Raw genomic sequence first — 22,413 nt, 5'->3', positions numbered from 1 at the left:
TGTCCACTTAGCCTAAGGAAGGCTCATTTATCCCTCCTCCTTGTCCAATTTCTACTGGTCGTCCTTGATAGAGACTGCCATATCTCCATAGGCAATCTGTGCAAGTGCTTTCCTATGCATAGATTTAAGAGATTTTTTTCCTGTTATTCTTGTTTGTACTATCCATTATGGGAGTAGGAACATTATTCTCTTCTGTCTAAAAATGTCTGTAGTCTGTTGTCATGTCCTCAGTCAGTTTTTAAGTTAAACAATCTCAAGTCCTTTAATCTTTCCCAAGAGGTCATGCTTTCAGTAACACTTTCCTCCTTTTCCTACCCAGAACTAAATAGGCAGCCTCAGCAGAGTTCTTACAAAAAGTGCAACAAAACAGTATGTCTTGGAAGCTGTTCCTCTGCATGTAAAACTTGATCTGATGGCTCATTTTTTAATGGAAACTGTATTTCAGTTTATGATGCTCAGCACTATACACATACATTAGTATTTCACTTGTTACAACAATACTTTTGCAGTGGTTGACTTTATCCTCATATAACATGTTTTTTTTTCTATTACAGAGTAGTCTTGAGGTGCATGACCTGCTTTCCTTTTGGATTAAACCAAACCAGAAGATGCTTCTCAAAAATGCAGTTATTGAGCATTTTCTGCTAATGGACTGCCAAGTGTAGGATAGAGAGGAATGCAGTTTTTTTTAATGAGAAAGTTATATGAGACAGTGTTCAGATAAAAATATGTTGAATTAACTACTTCGATTGTAAGATGTTGGTATAGACAAAAGCTAAATTGGTATGAAGCAGTTTGGTTGTGATGAATCCCAGTGGGCTATTATTTATCTTCTTGTTACCCTTCAGGTCCTTATACATAGTGCAGTCATTTATTTGTTCTAGATTTTTTACAGGAATTGATGCTGGCTGATCTTTTCTCTGTTTAAGAAGAATAACTACGATTGTCTTTTTTTCCTGTCTTCTGGTACCTTGCTTGACCCCTGTGATTCTCAAAGGCTTCATTTTGCACTACCAAATAAAACAGACTGAGGAACACAATTTGGTCCTGAGGCCAAGTGGGCAGCTCAATTCACCTCCACATAGCAAACCTTTCCCCTAGTTCATCAGAAAGGCATGCACGCATGCAAGCTGTCCCTCACCCCATCTGGGTCCAGAAAATATCTGGAAAAATAGTCGAACAAAAAGACAAAAATACGCCAAAGAAATTTTAGCAGTAGACAGTTTGGGTGATCCTAGGACAGCATGTTATCCTATAGCCTGTCTCTCTTTCTATTTGTCATTGCAGGGGTAGTCAGAACATGATCACTAAATCATTTGAGATGGCCTAAACCAATTTCATTGTCATGACAATGATGCTCAGCTCAATGCTTATGACACAAGGCCCTTTTATGCCCCTAAGAACTGCAGTAACAGCATGGGGAATGGGAGAAGCCTTTTCAACCCTGAAGAGAGAGAAAATTGCCTGTATGTTCCTATTTAGTTTAGGAATCTAGCTTATTCCTTGCTTTGCACCCACCCCATAATGAATGTTTCCTTTCTTTTCATTATATCTAATTTTCTTTCCTTTAGTTGCTTACTTACTTGCCCTCATTTTCAAATGACCTTGTTATTGTGATTCTGTATTATTCTCTGCTTTCCATTTCAACCCAGGGCTTCTTTTTAGTTGTCATATAGTTACATTATGCAAGAATCATTATTTGGTCCTGTCTTAAAGACAGAACCCCTAGCTGCTACATAATGCATGTACAGATTCAATGCATTTCTAATGCTGAGAATTTCTCTCCTTTCCCATTGTTCATATAACCAGAAATGTTCTGTGGAAAAACTAAAAATAAATCTTCACCCAATATAATATGGTTTGTAATGTCTCTTGATATGGACTTTATCTCAGATTTAGCTCAGCTTATTTTGTATGGGAGATAGAGTGAGATTCAGCTCTAATTTAATATCTCTGAGATTGATCTGAGCTGTTTGCAGTCTCAGTCACACGTAATAAGGTGAAGGTACAGTGTCTGACTGTCTGAACATTTGTGCTGTGCTTATCACAGTAATGTATCTAAGCTGCTTTGGAAAAAAAAAGGAACTCTGAAAGGCAGCAAAAATTAATAATGACCTTCCAATATCATTAATGTAACCTGATTCCTTTGTGCTTGACACCATTCATTTTCATTTCTTTAACGGTGTACCTCCCCATTCTGCAATCCTGAAAATGGCTGGAGTAAGCTCTTTTCCAAGGTTGAATGGGAAGATGTGTCAGATGCCCTCTGAAAGAGTCATGCCTCCTGATGGAGACTGGAGCTTGGAGGAGTTGTAAGGCTCATGTGGCTGCACCAGAGGTTTTGGGGCTAGAAGGGAAAACACCACAGGAGGCATTGTTAACAGAAGCAGGAGGGGAAGATGGATGGAACCTACAACCTCAGCACTAAATCTCTCCCTTGTGAGTTCTTATAAAAGATAAGTCAAAATTAGTTACTTCTGAAATATCTAGGCTACACAATACAGCCTAATGCTGTGTTCCCTGAATTAGCTCCAAAAGAGTTAATATAATTAAATTGTCCTGTCAGTCAGCCCCAGCTCCTTATTCCTCTCCAGAGGCAGATCTAATTACTCTGGGCACAGCACCAACCTAATGCAGCCACAGCTCTGCTGGGACTGAGCCAGGATGTGTGCTGACACTGTGCTGGACTGGTCACTCTGACCAAGTCTGCTCAGTTGTGGCTCAGAATTATCCTCCCAAGCCCTTGTGACACATTTCAGGTGTGCCTTATAGCCAGTCTGTCAAAGTAGACCCCAAACACAGATGAACTGTATGGCTGGGCTAAGGAAGCCATAACCAGGGAATATGTGGTTTCTCCTTCATATCCTTGCTGCAGAGCAAGAAACAGCATTAGGTGTCAGACTACACATGACATGCAGTCATAGAGCCATAGAACTGTGTGGGTTGGAAGGAGCTCCCTCTGCAACGAGCAGGGGCATCCTCAACTAGACTGGGCTGCTCAGACCATCATCAAACCTGAGCCTGAGAGAATTTCAGAGGAAAGAAAGCAGCCCTAAGAAACTAAAAAATAGTTTCCTACATTATTAACGGAGGTATCCTAATCTAGCTTTTACTTAAATACTGCTTTTTCTTGCTGCAAACCAGCATGAGATAAACATTGTAGGTGAGGCAAACAGAATTCCAGCTTCATTTTTAGGATGTCTCCCAGGATAGTCTTCTGTATTGAGAGAAGGACTATCGGGTTTTTTCTGTGAGTTACTTTGAAATTCAAGCTTGTTACCTCTGCTTCTTTTCATTGTAACTTAATCAGTACATGAAAAACTGTTTGGATTCCCAGATTCACATTATGGAACTTTTATTTCTGATGAAGAAGGCCACTGGGCCTATCAGCACTGTTTGTGATTATAAGCTGGTGTGACACTAGTGCTGCCTCATTTAAGTGAGGTACTGTGGGCCACTTCCAGTATCAGCAGACCCTGAAGGCTAACCCAATGATCACAGCAGACATTTTTCATGCCTTCAAGCAGCCACAGGATCAGGTTGATAAATGACACACATAGCCTGACTTATAGTGACTTTTTTTTCCATCAGTGGTACAAGAGGTTGGACGCTGGCAGCTGTGGTCTGGAGGCAGCCTGAGTTGCTCACCCTGCTTTTGTTGACCCTCACAGTGTGATACAGAATAAACACTAATTAAACTTTGCACTATACCATGGTTGTACCAACAACACTCTTTTAGAGAGTTGCCTACCCAGCGAGACCAACCTGGTCATCCTGCTATTGCTTGCATGCTCAGCAATATCAGCAATATCACCAGGGACACTGTTGCCTGCCTTCCAGAAGCATGGTTTGGATCTATTACACCTTTATTTCACCAGGAGGCTCAAAGAAATCAAGAGGATCAAGTGTGAAGAAAGCATTCTATCATGAAAGCCTAAGAATCTAATTTGTCTTGAACAAGTTCCAAATTCTAGATTAAGTTTCTCATCCCTTCCTTAGATTTTGTTCAGGCTCATTTTTTCAAGCATAGTAAAAATCTGAAGGTAACCTCATGATGTCTTCAGGACAAAGTCTGTTTATTAATTTCTATTTGTACAATGTTTGGCACAACAGGACTCTTACTCCAAGACTTTGGGCCACCTGGGAGTGCAGAAGACTTATAGCAGTTAAGAGATGGAGTGTCTGAAGCCAGGGGATAGTTAGCCACTGAAGCCAATCCACAGTTCTTCATTCTCCATCAAATCTAGTAAATCATGCTGAACTCAGTGGAAAGTCCTCTTGGGGAATCTTGACTCATTTGAGTGACTATGGTGCTCTCCATCAGGCCATGACATGTTTATGGGCTAAATGAACTTCACTGCAGCAGTCGTGCTGCATTTTCCATTCCATAAAATGCACTGTGCAATTTACTGTTCTCTCTTCTCCTTTCCAATTTTTTTTAATCTAGAAGAACAGTAAGCACATATATTGCTTTTATGAGGGAAAGCTCTGAGAACCTGGTGACTTGCCTCGCCTCCTCATTTCTTTGTCTTGGGCAACAGGCAGGATATTTTGTTGCTGCAAAATACTGAGTAGAGTTCTGTCCTCTGAAGTCAGCTGCAGAAGAGTACAGGGCAGAGCCAGCATGTTGAGGTCTTTTGGAGAGACGGGATAATAAATCACCTCATTACTTCTTGCTTCTCATTACAGCCAGTATCAGGAGGAATGTGTCTAATCTTACTGCGTGGCATTGCTTTGGCATGGGTGAGAGAAGGGTAAGTAAGATCTAGAGTCCATTCTGTCAGCTCTACTCTCAATATCTCCTATCTAGAACAGATTCTGACATTGTTGTGGCACTGTCATGAGAGTGTGGATTCTGGATGAATTTCAAAGGAGCAAAGAATAGAAATTGTACCTCATGATTTGGGGTTGGCCCACATATGTGTGACAAAAGACATGCTGGGACTGCCTAACTAGGCACAAAATTACTTTGTGTATCTGCTAGAGCTCTGCATCTCTTGGTTGCACCTCTAATACCAGCTTATATATTCTCCCCCTTGACACAGAAGACTGTGGCTGGATTTCAGTAAAGTGCATGATTATTTTTGATTTACATGTGCCTCTCCATCCTCAACTCTCCCAGACAAGCCCTCTACCTCTCAACCATGTTCTAGTGCTCCTTTCAGTGTGTTCCTGCACTCAATGTAAACAGACAAGAGCAGACTAAGGGACTTTTCCTTGGTGCTTGATGTACCACTGCTCTCCATACAGTAAGAAGATCTGAAAGAGTCCAAGTGCTCAAGGGCAAAGTGGTCAGAATACTCCTGTGAAGGACTCCTGTTTACCTGTTTGTTTTCAGTATGTGGTAGAATTAGAGATTTCCTTCTCACACAGGTGAGCTATTCCTTGAGTAGTTACACTGGAACATTTGCATCAGTGTTTTCATTTCTTTATAAGAAAAGAGTTCTCTATCTGCCTCTTACTTGACCACTGGTGGACCTGTCTGTATTAGCCATTCAAGGCAGGACTGGGACTAGATCTTCATGGCTGTTGCTGAAGGAGAGCCTATGCAATGCTGCTTTCAAGTCTAATAGCATCAGCCTCTGCACCCTTACTGTCTTGTACCCTCTCCTCCAAAGCAGGTAGAAGTGGATATGGTTTGAGAAAGGGATGTGACTTCTGTGTCAGTTCACAGTTAATACTACAGGACAATTTTCCTGTTCTCCAAACCAGGAGATAGACCACTTCCATGTTGGATGAAGATTCAGCAGATGGAAAGTGTTGGTGGAACTGTCACTGTTTCCTTCCAGATATACCCATAGTGGTCTGGCCCTCACTGATGTCCAGCATAAAGCCATGAACAATCTTAGGATAAAAGAACTGAAGTGCCAGTTATATTGTAGCTGTGACACCATGGAGCCAACTCTCTACCTCACCCCTCCTCTTTTAAATAATTCTGATAACTAAAAAAGGAAAGAAAATATTTCCTGCTTCACACACTCAATAAACAGATGTTGCCATTGATGAGCATAACAAAATTGCAGCAACCAAAGCCTCTGAGTCATCTGGTTCATCCCTTCAGCTCAGAATTAGTTATAAAAATGCCTTCATTAGCTCTTTTGCAGTATAGCAAACATAGCCTCCTGTAAAAGGGAGCAGGTGGAATTAAAAAAAAATCTGTCCATTAGCACAAAAAAAAATATAGAAGTCTGCAAGGCAAGGTCATGGTTTTCTGTAAAGCTTGAGAGATGTCTTTCGTAATGTAAGTGCTACTGAAACTATCTTGACTGCGTGAGAAGCTCTCAATATTTATAGAGGTGTTAATAAATACTGTAAGCTGTTAGAATGCAGACTTTGACTTTTTCAGGTAGATCTGACTTTTTCTCCTCTTTTTTCTGCAGGGAATATTACATTAGTCTGCAGGCTATGTTGCATAACTGATTCGATTTTATGGGTCTGTGTTATCAGGGAACAAGGTCAAACAAGGTCATATCTTTGATCATCAAAATGACTCATCTGATGATTTGTCTCAGCCAGCTCTCTCCCAAACAAGGTTGCTCTATAGGGTCCTATGCAAGGCACTGTGGACATTGTCCACCCTATTTAGCTTGTGGTACAGCAGCTGGGCACCTGAACCTTTTCTATTTTAGCAGCATAGATATGGACCATGTTCAGACCTCTTGCCTTTGTACCAAAGCCAGACTGAGGTGATGGCTGTTAAGACAGCCTTCATTATCAGGACAGCAATCAATGACTTAGAGGGGTACCAGACAAGGCTGGTAGACCCTTTGCAACCTGCAGAGGTGAGAACTCAGTGGATGTGAGAAAGGATGTCACAATCTGGCCATTATGCCCACAGTTAGCCACAGGCAGTCCAGTCTGTAGCTTGCTCCATTGACTACAGAGGCAGCCAGAGTGCAACAGCTGCTTACAAATCGGACTCAGTCACTCCTAACTTTGAGACCTGAATGTCTTTTAGCATGCTTAGCCTGCATGTCTGTCATTACAACATGGCCAGCACAAGGCCCTGAGCCTGACAGGAGTGGCTGTGCAGCCTCAAGCCCACAGTTAAGATGTATGATGTGCAGATATGATTTACCAGATGTGGTAGGAGACCATTGCTATAGGACAGGCTGTACATGTGGCACAAGGTCTGCATCCAGCCTTTCATGTAACACTCACTGCTGAAACCACAGGTCATCCCAGACCCCACAGCACTATTTCTGGTTTCAAAGAAATGCCCACATCAAATATCCAAGTCTCAGATGTATCAATTTGATCTGAATGTTTCAGAATTACCTCCTCTTGTTTTTGCTAAATTCACAAAACTGCTGGTAAAGTTTGTGATATATTAATGTGATGAACAGCAGCAAGTTGAGTGATAACTGCTTTAATGTAGCTTTTTATTCTACCACATTTTCTCACTCTTCTAAATTATCCCTTTTATCATCAGACTCTCTACTAGCTTTGGTAACTTCAAGGAAGCCAAGTTTATAGGTTCTATAACTTTAATCATCCATTTTCTCATCTTCTGTGTTCTGTCTAAAGAGTTCCCTTTACATTTATTCAAATTGTCATGAGTTTAAAAAACATTTTTAATAGAAAAAGGAGTTTTCTAAAATAAAACTGAATTATTTTCTGCAGTTTCTGCTGAATTGAAACAGTTGTTTTGTTGAAACATACTGTTCTGTTAAATTCCTTAGTTCCAATGTATGTTACTGGTTTTCATACAAATATGATGGATCTGGTTTATTGCTGTAATAGTGATGTCAGAGAGGTGTAACTGACTATGATACAGCAGGGAGTAACGTTTTGTGGATCCGATAGATTTGAATTTTCTATGAGCTTTTAGGAGAGATTTTAATAATAAGATGTTCACTGAATTATCCTGGAAATTAGCAGTATGCATTTGTGTGAGGTCCTGGCCATGCTATGTGGAGCTGAGTGTTTCTTTCACGTTTGTACTCTGGCTCAGGTGCCCCTTTTTTAGTTTCTTCATGTAGCAGCATCTTCCCTCATGATCATTTTGCACCTCATCCTTATGATGCGAGGGCTACACTGAGACTTTACTCTTGAGACCAAGAGACTGGGGAAAGGATTAAAAGGGTGTTGCTGAGCACCTTGGCAACTCCTGTTTTATTCAACTGGGAAGACCTTCTCTCACCAGAGGTAAGGTATTTCCTAGTCTGTGGTTGGCATATCAGAAGGGACAGAGCCATGTTCCCACCCTGCAGCACCAGGTCCAGCATGGTTTTGATCAAAGAAGTTTTCTAGAGCAACTACTACAGGTGAGCATAGACATTAGCATATTGTGAATACTTTACTGAAATCTATAGCATGATGCCACTTAATTACTACATTAATTAGTTCCACATACTGAATAGCTATGACTAACTGGACTCTACCAAGCAACATGTTGCAATGTAGTAGCAAAAGTAAATTGCAGAGCCATTATTCTGTGCTTGACAAAATTTCAGTTTGAAATCACAGCAATATTTCTAGATTATATTCAGTTTTATATATGCCTATTATAGTCAGAAAGAGGGAATGTTTTTTTAAGTTATTCCTTTCTGTGCAATGCATTATATTTTGGACAACAGAAAAAAAATAGGAAGGTTTTTTTTAATATTATCCCCTTACCAGTTTCTAGCTAATAGTGAAGATTGTAGTTTGCTAAAGAGCAGACCTCTGAAGATATTCGGGTGGAAACTGGGGTTGGATTGCTGCCTTGTACAGAGTGGACTTCTGCTTCACATAATACTTATTACTCTCACAAATTCCTTGTCCCTAGGCATACGTTTCTCCCTTTCATCCCCTGAGGGACCAAGACTTATATGTGAAGTATATTTCATGGGATGGCATGGTGGTGGAAAAACAATTTAGTATTTTCAATGCAGCTTTGAAGACTGTGTAGAGAGAGTCATGGAATGTTTGCCATTGTATGCAAACTAGCAGAATGCTGCTCTTTGACATGAATTTCACTGAGGAAAAATTTCAAATACTATTTTGACACCTAAATATGAGATAGAAAAGGGATTAAACTACTAAATATAATCTGGTCATATCCAGATATTTTGTCTTCCATGTGCCTGGTTCTACTGTAGTTCTAGGTAAATATGATATTACCTTTTTCCTTCCTTGTATGGAACTTGGTATAAACATATCCTGTGTTATATAAACTTTCATGCTGTATCACCGATGACAAAATCTGAGTACTGTTATTCAGTTGCCATGGCTGCCAAGAGATGGCTAGATCACAATGATAAAGGGATTTTATTTACATCTACCCACGCAGCATGTCGTTTGGTATCCTGGCCAAGTGCACATCAGCAGAAGATGAATTTACTAAGCTGGGATTTTGTGGGTGTACTTGGCAGTGGGGAATAGAATTGTACTCACCTCTGCATAAGTATTTGGTCCTGAAGTTGAAGTGGCCTGAGACCTTCCAGGATGCAAAATCCCTCTTTCTCTACCCACACAAGTGATTTGAGATCCAAAGGAGACAAAACTGAGCAGGTCAGCAGCAAGCACAACTCAGTGGGGACCCAGGCATCAGGTGCAACTATATAGTCTGGGGCTGCAAACAACATAGCAAGGCAGACAAGGCAGATGCCTTTTAAGAGAGTCTTGAGCCAGGAAGAAGTCCCCTGTGGCCTGGGGTGGGAAATCCTGCCACAAGGGAGCTCTGTCCAAGGAACAGTTGGTGCAAGTCTGTCTGCACAGTCCCTGCAAGATCAGTCATCCCGTCAAGCACTATGAAAAGGGACAACTGCATCTTGCAGAGATGCAATTGCTGTTATCTCCTTACTGAATGGAGCTTCTGAGGGAGTTGGAAGGTGTGTTGCCAGGAGACGGGAGGTGAAAGGAGCTCTCCTAGTGCTGTGATGTCTGGGTTAATGTGCATGCTGTACCTCACTACGTGGTCACTGTAAATTTTAACTAATAGTTAGGGCATTTAAATATTTGCAGATGGGTGGTTTTAAAATTTGAATAAATGAATCAATTCAGCTTTGAGGCTTGAGCTTAACATGATATTTCCAACTGCAATTGAAAGCTGGCAGGATACCTTCCATTTTTGATTAGTGATAAATCTAATTGCAAAGGAATGGCTGACTTGCAGAGACAGGACTCTATTATAAGCCATCTGAGAGTAGGAATCAAGCTAAATGAGCCTGATATAATGATTTATTTACAGCACCTCTAATACTTTTAGCAATTCATTATAATTGTATAGACAGAGACTTCATTATCCCTTCACGTCTCCATGATCCCTGCAAGGGCTGGGAGCTACAGAGCAAACCCACAGGAAGGGGAGCGTGCAGGAGGCTTCATCCTGCAAGGCACTGAGCAGACTGCACCCCTTACCAGGCTGAATAGGGTATTTGGCTCATCGCAAATTTCCTCCTGTGAGTTCAAGCTGATTGAATGAATTATTGAATTTATTGTGTTTAGTGTCTAATAAGGCAAGCTAGTTAATTTCTGCTGGATAATTAGAATATATCTCTAATTGAATCAAAGTCAATGCAAGTAAATATTTTTATTAGGTTGTTAATAAAACAACCTAATACATTCAATGTTGCTTGAATGTACTCCTGCACATGTTCATTGCTTGTCTTAGTAAAGGACAAGGAAGTGGGTTTAGAAAGTACAAAATTAATTAAACTTGCAAGAAGTTCTTTATTCCTTTTGGAAAATATTTATTATTCAATTTAAAAGAAGTGTGCCTTTGACTCAAGCCTACGTATTTTTTGAGAGAAATAGGGCAGGTGAGTTGGGAGGATAGTGGAATAATAGGATATCATACCCAGTTTTGCCTTCAAAACTACAATTACACTTTCCAAGTCAAAGGCTTCCTAGGGAAAACTTAATTTTCCTCTGAAAAACAGCGTGGATGGAACCTTTTTGACTAACTGTATTTAGGCCAGTACAGTTTGCAGAAAAACTGCCATCTAGGGCAACCCTTATATATGTTTCTTTCATAGTTCAACAGCAGCAGTAAGGAAAGGCATTAGCAGTGCTGGTTTTGTGTTGTTTAAGTGCTGCACTTCTGCCAGGAACATCTGTACCCCATCCTCTGCTCTCTCTATTTCTCTGGGAAATAGTCCATTATGGGCACATCCTAAATTTGAAAGAAGGTTTGAAACCTGTTCAAAGAGTAGAGCTCCTTTGCAATTTCAAGAGCATTAATTAGGCTGGTGTGTTTTTCAAGAAGCCCAAAGCCCATACACAGAGTGAGATCGCTGATGCCCTATCTAAGGCTGGAGAAGTTGAATGAAGAGACTTATTTGTTCCTTTCTTCTTTCAGTTAGTAACCTGGTTTTTCAGCTGTTGTTAAAGAGTTGAAAATTCTCCAGAACTTTCTGGAGAATGTGTCTGCCAGGCTTAAGTAGATATACTGACTCACATGGAAGACTCTGAAATGGGAGTGATGCACTGAAATATTACTTCTACAGGTGTAGGTGACTGGGAGAGCAGAGAGAACATAAAAAACACAGGTCTTATTCAAGTAATTTCCCTTCAAAAATAAATAAAGCCAGTCGACAAAATCCTCAGAAAGTTAGCAGTTAAATATTTCAGATATGGGCCACAAGTGATGCTTTTCATCTCACATTGAAGTCTGGGAACCTGACAAAGCATTCTGGCATCGGACACCTCACTACATCAGGTGTGTCTTTAAAAATCACAGTCTAAATCACTGTCATGGACAGATGGGAAAAGTTTTATGCTGCCTTTTGTAACAGCCCATTTCTGGACAGTTCCTATTACAAATCTTTCTTCTCTCTTATTACTCTTACAAACACACAGGTTAAAACAGTAAACTGGATTATTTTTTGCTGGTGGTGTTTTTTAAGAAAGAACACATTTTAATGATTAACACCTGGAAGGACTTAATATGCATTAATTCCTGGATGTTGACAGGACAAAAGGAAATAATATAGGTTTAGCCAGAGAGGAGCTAACAGTTGTCTTTCCTTGGGATCATTATGTCTGTACAATTGATTTCATTCATACCCAGCTGAACCCTTCACACTGAGATGCTCTTTCAAGCTGAGACTGTCCCAGGGGATCTCTCATAAACATGCTCCAGAAAAGAGAAGTAAAACATTGACTTATTCTTAGGTAATGTGACCTGGATGACAGGTGGAGGAGATGAAAATAATTCTGCTGTGAGATGAAGACACATGTGGTCAGTCCATTGCTGCTGTTCCTGTCACAAGGCCACATATCCCTAAAAGTGCTGAAGAGTTTGTTCAGGACAAGCATCCAGCAGCATGGGTAAGCTGGCTCAACCACAGACAGAGCAGCTCTGGCTGAAGCAGCAGAAGGTTGTAAATTTGGCTGGCCTTTGCCAAGAGTGAATGATGGAGTATGAAGGTACCGTTTGCAGTTAAAAGCTGGAGCTGCTGAGCTTTCTGTTGGCAGTCAGGGTCCTGGCGCTGTGGCCCTGCTCCTGGGATCAGTGAAAGCAGCAGCATTCCCCTATGCGCAGGGAGCACTGTCTGTCCCTGCTGGTGTCGGCATTAACTCTGCTGAGAAGGGCACAGAGGGCTCATATCCTCATATCCAAAAGCTCCCAGAGGTCCTCCTAGCCCCTGGGTCTGTGTGTGTGTGTGGTGACTGCACAGCCCATAAGCCTCCCCTCATCACCCACTCCAAACCCAGCTTTATCCTCCAGGCTCCAATTCCTTTAGGTTATTGGCTCTCATGTCGCCAGCAGGCACTTCCTCAGTGAGCTCTGCCACTGGAAGCTGAGCTTGGATTAATGGCACTGTGTTTCCCTCAGGTTTGCTGCCATAAAGCTTCATGGTGCTGTAGAGGCAGCACTTCTGCCCTTGCCATAGGACCTATCACAGAAAGGCTGCACATAGCAATTTGTGAACAATAGCACTGAATTTGCATCTGATTCAAAAGTAATTTCACATGTCTTAGAAACCATTTGCTTTTTTTTTTCTTCATCTGTTCTCTTGCAGATGATTTTATTAAATGAAGCATGGAATAAAAGTAAGGAAGAAAACTATAGACTGAGAGATGCATTGGAACATTTCAAGTATTTAAGACCACTAAGAGCAAGCTTTCGTGATGCAACACTTGTTAGAAACCTCCTTTGTTACCTCCAAAAATGTTGGTGCTTTTCAGTGGCAGATGGCAACAGCCTGAAAAACAGCAGCTAGCTCAAAGATTCAACGTGTTGTGACATGCCAGTGCAGCTCTTCACTTTCTGGGGATTAAGAGCCCAAAGATGGGGAATAAAGGAAGCAGTAAAGTATTTTTGCCTATTTTTATTAATGTTAGTAAAGCTGATGATTCCTTAAATTCAGTTGTTGAGTCCCTACCAGCAAGCACGTTAATGACTGAGTCTTTGCTGCCTTACAATAGTAGGAAATAGAAGCTTGGGAAGTGCACACCAGATTAATAAATATTCTGTTAGTCTTGAACACTGAGTATAAACAGCAAAGATGCAAAAAGGAGGAGAAAGATATAGAGCTACACCAATTAAATCCTCCAGCTGGAAAAGCCCAAAGAATGTGTAGAGCTCTCTTGGAGTCAGAAATAAGTTTATAAAAAGATGCACCAGAAGTATTGAAATAAGATAATGAAAGGATGAACCTGTGTCCATTTTTTCCTCCTTAAAAAAAAAAGAAAAAAAAAGACAAGTGGATGAGGGAGGGAAGACAGACTTGGAGAAAAGGAAAAAGGGCACAAGCCAACCTGCATCTACTATGCTGCAGGAACACTGCCTCATGGGACACAAGGAGTCACAATGGCTCCATGATATCCCCACTGGCACTTTTCCCAGTCACATCCATTGCATGGGCAAAGACCCAGAAACATGCAATCCTTCTGAGTCACCTTCCCTCGAAGTTCATCTTTCATTGTCTGCCTTTTCTCTCCATCTTGCACTTGGCTTTTCAGCCATCTTGAGACTGACTGTGCTGCAGCCAAAAGGCTGCAATATCAGGAGCCATCCAGAGCTAGCTGTCCAGACTGGGAAAAATCTGTAAAAAGGAGAGAGAGAGAAAGAGAGAGCTGACCAGGCCACACAGTTAACTGGGGATGGCAGCCAGCAACCAGAGCAATAGCTGTTGTGGCTGACCTGCCAGCCCAAGGCATCCATCTGTGACTGACCATCTGCCTTGGATCCTGCAAGCATCAACAAAACACCATATTTTTCTCCAGCTCTGCTATCCTTTCTTCCCTCCTTCCTCTTATGCCTTTCATGCCTGGCCACAAACAGGGAATGCAGCATCTCAGAGCAGAACAGAAGTAACCACGGCCTTCCATTTGCCAGGACATCCATACAGCACTGTCAGAGCTGTGCAGAGTTCCTTCAGCAGCTAATCTCCTTTCCCACAGGAAATTAAAGTGCAGGGTAGCACCAGCTACTTATAACAGCATCTACTAAGGCATGTTATCAGGACATGACAGGACATAGGACACAGCCAATGAGACATACAGAGAAGGCACTCAAAGGAAAGGTGGAGTTTACTTTAAAAACAGACAAAGCTGCTCTTTTTGAGCTTTGTATTACTGAATCTTTGCATTTAAAATTGTGCTATATTACTTTGTTTAGAAATAAGGGCAGCATGAACATAGGAATCACTGCTGATGAGAGTTTCATTTTGAGAAGGAAGATAAAATGTAAAATGTAAAGAAGGCTGGAAAGACAGAGACAAAGCAGAGTCCATTTAAAGCAAGGTGATACTAAACATTTTCAGCCTAGTGTGTATTCAAAGCTTCTTTTAGAACTTATCAAATACTGCTCACTGAGAAAGACTTTGATGACTATTTTACCCCTATTTCTTTGTTAGTGAAACTGTTTCTAATGACTACAGCAATGCACATTGCTGCTTAATGCACAAAGCCTGCTGTGTTTGCCTACCAGCTTCCCAAGCTGGTAGCATTAAATTCACAGCTCTGTGCTCTGAGTTACTCTCCAGAATGAAAGACTTAATATATAAAACAAACTCTACTCATCTCTGACTCACTCTTGCTTTTCCACAAGAGATAGCATTAATATTAAATTCAATTTCTCCTTGGGAACAGTATCATTTCCATTCTGTTGACAAATATCTCAGCAACACAGGGCTTGAGGAAAAGGAGACAGAAAGTGTGGCAGGGAGCTCTGGAAACTGATGTGTTTTGCACAGCCTCAGCCATAGCACCGCTGTTTCTTTCAGATGACCACATCTTTGCTGTTTTGCAATGCATCCGCCTGCTCTGATTCTCCCTGTGAAACCCTTGCCCAGCCTTCAAAGTCTGTCTCTGCATGGATGCATAGGGATGCTGAGAGCTGGAGTGCACATGAGTAGCATCATGCATCCTAACATCAGGCAGAGAACATGTCCATGCTATGCAAACCAGACAGCAAACAGTTATCTTCATGTAGGTAGAAATAACAGATCCAGGAAAATCCTCTGAAATTGTTTTGTGATTCAAACAACCCAGTTTCAACTGTGCTAATAAGGCAGAGGCGGAACATTTAATTTAATCCTAATGAAATGGAATTACAATGTCCCACTGACTTTCATCAGGGGGTTGTGGGTTGTGAAGTCTGTTGAAAATCTTGAAAATCTAAAACTCCTGATTTTCAAAGGGATCTCTGAACCCCTGTAACTTTCTGTACCACTTTAGCACAAACACCAAGTTAGTGAGTCAAACTGTAACTTTCCAATAAGTATGGTAAGATAATAATAGAAGACAAATTTTTATTCACAATCTGAAACTCCACTGCTGAAAATTAATTGCACTGTGTCGGGAGAAAGACACATGTAGCATGGCTTATACATCTCCATGAATATTTGGAATATGGATGTTCACAAAGAGCACACAAGCCAAAGATTATTTGTCAGAAGTGTGCAGTAAATAGTACCAGATATTGGATGCATTTGGGGTGATCATGCCTAATTCATAATTATTCCAGAAGGAAAAAACCAAAAAGAGGTGATGAAATATATCAGCACTGTAGCTGCAGTGGAGAGGCTGCTGTTTAGCAAATGGCTAGCGTTCAGAAATGATGTTTTTTACAAAAACGTTGTGGTGAGACTGAAGAGTGGGTAGAAAACACTGGTCACTTATTTTTCCTTGCTCTCCAGAATGAGCACAATAATTTTCATCCACTGATGTTCATCACAAAAGACAGAACACATCTTGCACTGTATTACTTGTAAAACAAAGCAGCTCTTTGAAGCCAAGTGTAGTTTTGCAGACCGTAAATCAGGAGTTTATCCAGGAGTTTACTGGTGTGATTTTAGATCTCATCTCCTGTGCTCTCTGTAAGAGGCATCTACCATGCTTGTGCACATACACCAGAATGGACTGCCCCAAAACTGCTGGACATTTAGATCTCGATGATTGCTGAGCAAGATCTTAAAAGCACCCACACTGCACTTCAGGAAGATCTGGATTCCCATCTGTGGTGTCTGTAAAAAGTAAGCCATCCCCAAAATATATCCCATCTACAATTAGGAGTCAAGAGTAATTTTAAGGAAATGATTTCTCTGGGTCCAGTGGTGTATTTGTAGTGTGTATTTGTATAGAGGAAGGACGGAGGCAATTTCAGCCCCTTTACTAAATATTTGGATTTTAAATAAGTACATCAGTGCAAATGTGCACTGTACATGACTGCTTTTTAAGAGATCGTGGAAGTTATTTGCTGTACACAAGGATGTTTGAACAGGATTAAAAATGGGTAGTAGAGCCTATGTAAATTTAATAGAGCTTGAAAAGCTTCTCAGCTTTGTCCCATAACATTGTTTTACCAGCAGACCTCAATATTGGCATTATGTGAAAATCCTCTCCCAAAGGGACAGTTTATGCAAAATTATTGTTAGGTGTTGCCCTCCAGCTGACACAGTGATAAGCAGGCACCTCTCCACACCACAGTACACACACAAAATTACAGAAATTAAATCCCCATGTGCACATCTGCCTAGCTGCACCAAAAGGCTTTGCAGTGCTGACTAAAATACTGGACTGTGTCCCACACTGCCTCCCATTCTGAGATAGGCATTTGGCCTCCTATGATTTCACAATGAACTGTTCAGCTTAAGGACCTGATACACAAAGACACTTGAAGCTATGTAAGAAAAGGTGTTGGAAAGACCAGATCCCACCTGTTTGAGGAAAAATCTCTGTATAACAGATTTCAAGTATAATACTGGAAATTTGTTTATTTTCAACCATGCTGGTAAAAGCTGACATAATATAAACACCTAAAGGACCAAATTTTTTCTCCCTACGCACAAAAAAAAAAAGGATGAAGGAACAAAAAGGAAGAACACACATCCAAAAAATGGGCATCTATCTCCTTTTTACCATGTTTTTTTAGATCCCTCGCAGTTTATTAGTAAGATGGTGGGCTTTAAAATTCTTTGCATATTTTTAAAACTTCCAAATAGCTGTTACCCACATGTGTATGTGAGTGCACATATGTATGCATACGCATCCACAAATGTATATGTAAGAACACATGTATTTTTTGCTGCAATTTTATGTCTTATAGAAGCACCACTTTTATACATGTGCCTTCCTTATGCCTTCTCTATCTCTTTACTGGCATGCATTAAAGTTTTCCACATAATAGATGTAATTTTAACATCCTTAACTGAAGTGTCAATCTACAGCCACCATAATGATTGAATTCAGACCAGTCTGTGGGATTCTCATGGCACAGTGAGGAACAGATATGGGCAAACTGAGGCAAACTAAGGAGTATTTTCCAAATGCAACAGCAATTTAATGTTATCTTGACCTTTTCAGGAAAGTACTGAGGGTAGAACAAACTTCAGAAACACTCTGTGTGTGACCTTGTCCCAGCACAAGATTCTCTCTTTCAAAGCTCTTCAAACTGTCGTCAGGTCGTATGATTTATCTATCTAAATGAAATCCTGTGGTTTATCTGAGACTCCCTGTCAAACCCAGAATCCAAGCAATTTCCATGGCAGGGCCTCCCTGCATGAACACTTGTTCCCTTGAGGGTCACAGGGGATGCAAAGAGAAGGTGGAGACTTCTGTGCATCGTTAAAGTTGTGTATGAGAATAAACACAGGACAGCCAACCAAGGCAGAGCCAATTGTGAAATCAGCTTAGTTTGACTAGCCTTTGGTGGCACAGTGCTGTGTCAGGGTGGAGAAACCATGACCTCTGTGTTATACCCTGGCCTCTCCTAAAGAAGAAAAACTATCTACAAACTGGCAGAGCCACGAGCAGTCCCACCTGTGGCCAACCCCACCACTTGGGATGGGCCAAGATCCCAAGGTACTCAGAGACAAATGAAGTTGCAATGTTGTTAATCTCCTTTTAGGAAGCAGAAAAGATGGAATGGGAGCAGGAAAATGTTTATTGTACTTTCCTCCACTTTTTTTTTTCTGGTCTCATGTCAAGCATATCTGGCCAAAGAGAGGGGAAATGTGGTTTTCACAAGACAAAACTTTGAATGGATACAGGCAGTTTCTAAGGAGACCTGGTCTATAATTGTAAAGGAAATTACAAGCTGAATCATCTGTGGTTTGGGGAGAGAAATCAATGATATTTTGCAAGTTGAACCCAACTGTGATGTCTCTTACCAATAAGGAAACTGAAAAGAAATCAATTCCAAGAACTTTCAACAAAAATCCATCTTAATTCAGGTCTGACAGAACAGTTTTGTTCTCCTTCCCTAAAGCAACAGTGTGCACTAGCCTGAGATCCCCAATACTATTGCAGAGACAAGCCTTTCACAGCAGAGACAGACTAATGCACTACACTCCAGGCCTGACAAACCACTTGACACCAAATGCTGGGAATGCACAAAGGATTGCACACCTTCCAGGGCTGACCTGTCAAAACTGCCCGTGTCTCTCCGGAAGGCAGATCCAAAGCAGAATCCACCAATTGTGATGCTTTGCACCACACATTGAGATGGATTGCTGAAGCAGAACTGCACCCACTGGACCCTGTAATGACAGCAGCAAACTAATTCTGCTTATAATCTAAATGGCATCTGACTCTTAAATGAGTGTTCTTCATATGTTGATACTTTGCACAATTTAACTTTTTTCTATAAGACAAGGAAAAATTGGGATCCTGAATATATACTAGAATTTGCCCTTCATTTTGTACTTTTACTTTACTGCATATCCCTGTGAAATGCTGAATTCACTTTAATCATAAGAGATAATAGGGACACAATATTCTATTTTCTGGTAAGATGAGTGAGATTTTGCTTTGGTGTTTATTCTACTTTTTTTTCTGGTTTTGAAAACTCCACAGTCAAAAATCGCAATGCTACGTTCTTAATCTTTGGCAGACTTAATCCTGCATATGGTGTAATTTCTAACCCAACTCATCAGGACACTTCCACAAAACAGAATGACAAAACATGTGTCAGAAAGACTTGAATAGTTACAAAGGCCACTGCTGCTTACTCAAAAGAGAATAACATGAACACAGGCTGAAGCACAGGCTTCTTCAAAGCTTCAATAATGTTTTTCATAATTTATTCTCTACTTCACTCAGTTGTTTTTCTTGTACCTGTCTCTTTTTTTTTTTTTTTTCTTATTTTCTGCTTCTTGTTTTGTGTATCAGCATTGACCAAAAAAATTATATTAAGCTCAGTGCTGCTGGTAAGGTTAGTTGCACTCTATGCAGCCACAGGACACACTAAGGTACTAATGAACCAACTCCTGTCTGGTACTTTTAACTTCTGGAACTTTTATTCCTTTCTCATATCATCCTGTAAAGGTCATTATGTCAAGGGTTTTGAGCATAGGGTCTGACTTCCTCATGCAGCAAAACAGGGCACATACAATGCATCAGTGAAGGGAAGTCCAGGAGGTTCCTGGGGATCCTTTACTATAACAGGACATGAAAAATATGGGTTATACTTGAGGGGTTTCTCCCTTTGCTTCCCACATAACACATGCATGATGCCTATCAGCTACCTACCTACAGCCTTTCTTTGTGATTTATCAATCCTCTTGTGAACAGTGAATCCTTTTTCATCCTCACAGGACACAATTGCTAAAGACATTCTGACTTCACCTTGCTCTCTGCTCAGATTACATCAGATGAGCCCTATAATTATTTGAAACCCTGTACCAAAACTACTTGTTTGATCTTTCAGAAGCCAAACACAAATGGTTCCATTCATGTTTGCTTTGGGCTGCCATAGCTCTCTTGAGCCATGTCTACAATAAGATACAACATTTAAATCCCTCAGGATGGTGAAGGGTTCTCTTCTGACCCTAAACATCAACATGAGGCACGCTCTTGCTTCAAGGCATGATGAAAGTGTATCCTTCCTTATCAAATGCAGAAACAGACTCCTGAGGACTCTGTTTGGAGAGAGTCAGAGAGGAGAACTCTCCCTCTCTATTCCATTCCCATGCTACATGGGGACATAAAGAAGCACTGTAAGTACATCCTTTCCAGACAAGCTCTCATCTCTCCATTTCTGCTCACCTGTCTTATATTTCTTTTCGCTATGACCTTCATTTTGCCCAAATTTACCTGCCAACAAGGTACTTACTTGCTAGGCTGTGCTGTTGAGTAGGGCCATCAAAGGACAGCAGCTACTTCCTATATCCCCTCAATGCCCTTATGACACCCCGGATATATCCCCCATTCTCTACTGGCTGTGCAGAAAGCCCATGTAATTACTGTGGGCCAAATGTACAACCCCAGAAGAGCTGCTAGGATCCCATTGTTCAGGATTTTGCTCTTTTCTCCGAACAACAGAAGGAAACCCAATTCTGGATGGGGGGAACTTTCAAAAGGCAAGTGTTTCATGACTAGAAATGCAAACACCAGCCAAAAGAACTCTATGATTCAACTGATAAAAAAATTCTAGTACAAAAAAATGCTTTTTTTTTCCCCAAGTGAACAGTTTCCCTCTGTAAACACGGAAATTATTTTCAGTCTCAGCAAAATTAAGGAGTTTTCAGAAAATTGTGGGGTTTAATCTTTCTGTGGTTTTGTGAGTTGAAAATGGGGGAAGATAGGAGTTTTAGGGAAAAAATAGTTGAAGTGATAAACTCTGATCAACAACATTTGATTTATATGAGGAAAGAAAGTTGAGGAAAAAAATTCAAATGAGAAGTTGAATGGTGGGTAATAAGCTCTCTATTTAATCTCTGGCAAAATGTCAGGTCACTCAGTGTTATAAAAAGCTGTATGAATATTTTCTTCTATATTATTTTAATTAATTTGTTCAGCACTTCTTCGTACTTTCAAATATTCTGGCCAATGAATCTGCTAGATTGTATTGCTGAGATGGTGAATTCAGAATTAGGATTGCAGAATAGTAAAAGCAAGTGAATTCAAGATTTATAAATATATGTTGGAAGTAGAAGCTTAGTTCTGTATATTTTACCTGTGTAGCAGGGCACAAAAATGACCTGTATGTCCATCCTGAAATTCTGAATGTCACCTACCTGAAATGAATGACTCATGAGTTCTGTAGTCTATTCTGAATAATAAATATATTCAAGAAAATTACAACATAGTGGAGGACAATTCACAAAGAGAGGATGAGATGAAATTAATCTAATATGGAATTAAAAATGAATTATTCATGCAATGCTACAGGACAATTATACCCTCAGAAGTAATAACTGTATTGACGTCCATGTGGAAGAGGGCCCCCATGTGGTCCTTCTTCCATCCCATCAAATATGGGCATACCAAACTGCTTTCAGAAATTAATACCAAATTGTTCTGTAAGATTCTGGATTGATTTCTTGAGCTGTAGAGGTAATTCTTTTAAAAATAGATGGATAAATCTCTGACAATCTTCGTCCAAAGGCCTCTTATTCCTTTTCAGATCTGTTGGATGACTTGCTAACCTAAAACTGTTTGGCATAAAAATTTGCCTGACCCTTAATATTCTAGTTTAGAAAAATCTGGGATTATTTATGGTTCACATAATTTACCTTTTTCTTGAATCTTTGCTATACCTGGGAAAAATATTTCCAGGATTAGACAGAGAAAACATCATCTTATTAAAATTGGCCCAAAGCTGCAATATGCATACCATGGAAAGAGAAATTAAAGGAAATTGGATTTCCAGAGACTGAGACTGAATGATTTCATGTCAGGAGTGAAAGAGTTCCCTTTTTGCATCCTCTTGCTTTGCTTTTTTGTCTCTCTTTGTCTTCATTTCCAGGCATGACAGGGACCAATCTCCCCTGCAGCACGTGGCTACCATTCATCTGTGTTTACAAACCAAAACTGGTGCACCTTCAGCCTGTCACCGAACCACTGATGAAACCTGACTGGCTGCTGCAGGTCTTGAAACAGAGTCCAGCTGCAATTCATTATTGCAGAACAATTATTTGCGTGGAAGAATCAGGAGTGTATACTTAAAAAAGCAGAGTTGTTACAGTGTGACACGTTTCTGTTCCATCTGCATTATTGTGGCAATGTTCTTGTAGACTATGTTTAAAATGATGCTAT

The sequence above is a fragment of the Lonchura striata genome, chromosome 2, assembly GCF_046129695.1.
Source record: "Lonchura striata isolate bLonStr1 chromosome 2, bLonStr1.mat, whole genome shotgun sequence".
Taxonomy (NCBI): domain Eukaryota; kingdom Metazoa; phylum Chordata; class Aves; order Passeriformes; family Estrildidae; genus Lonchura; species Lonchura striata.
Note: the sequence above shows the minus strand (reverse complement) of the source record.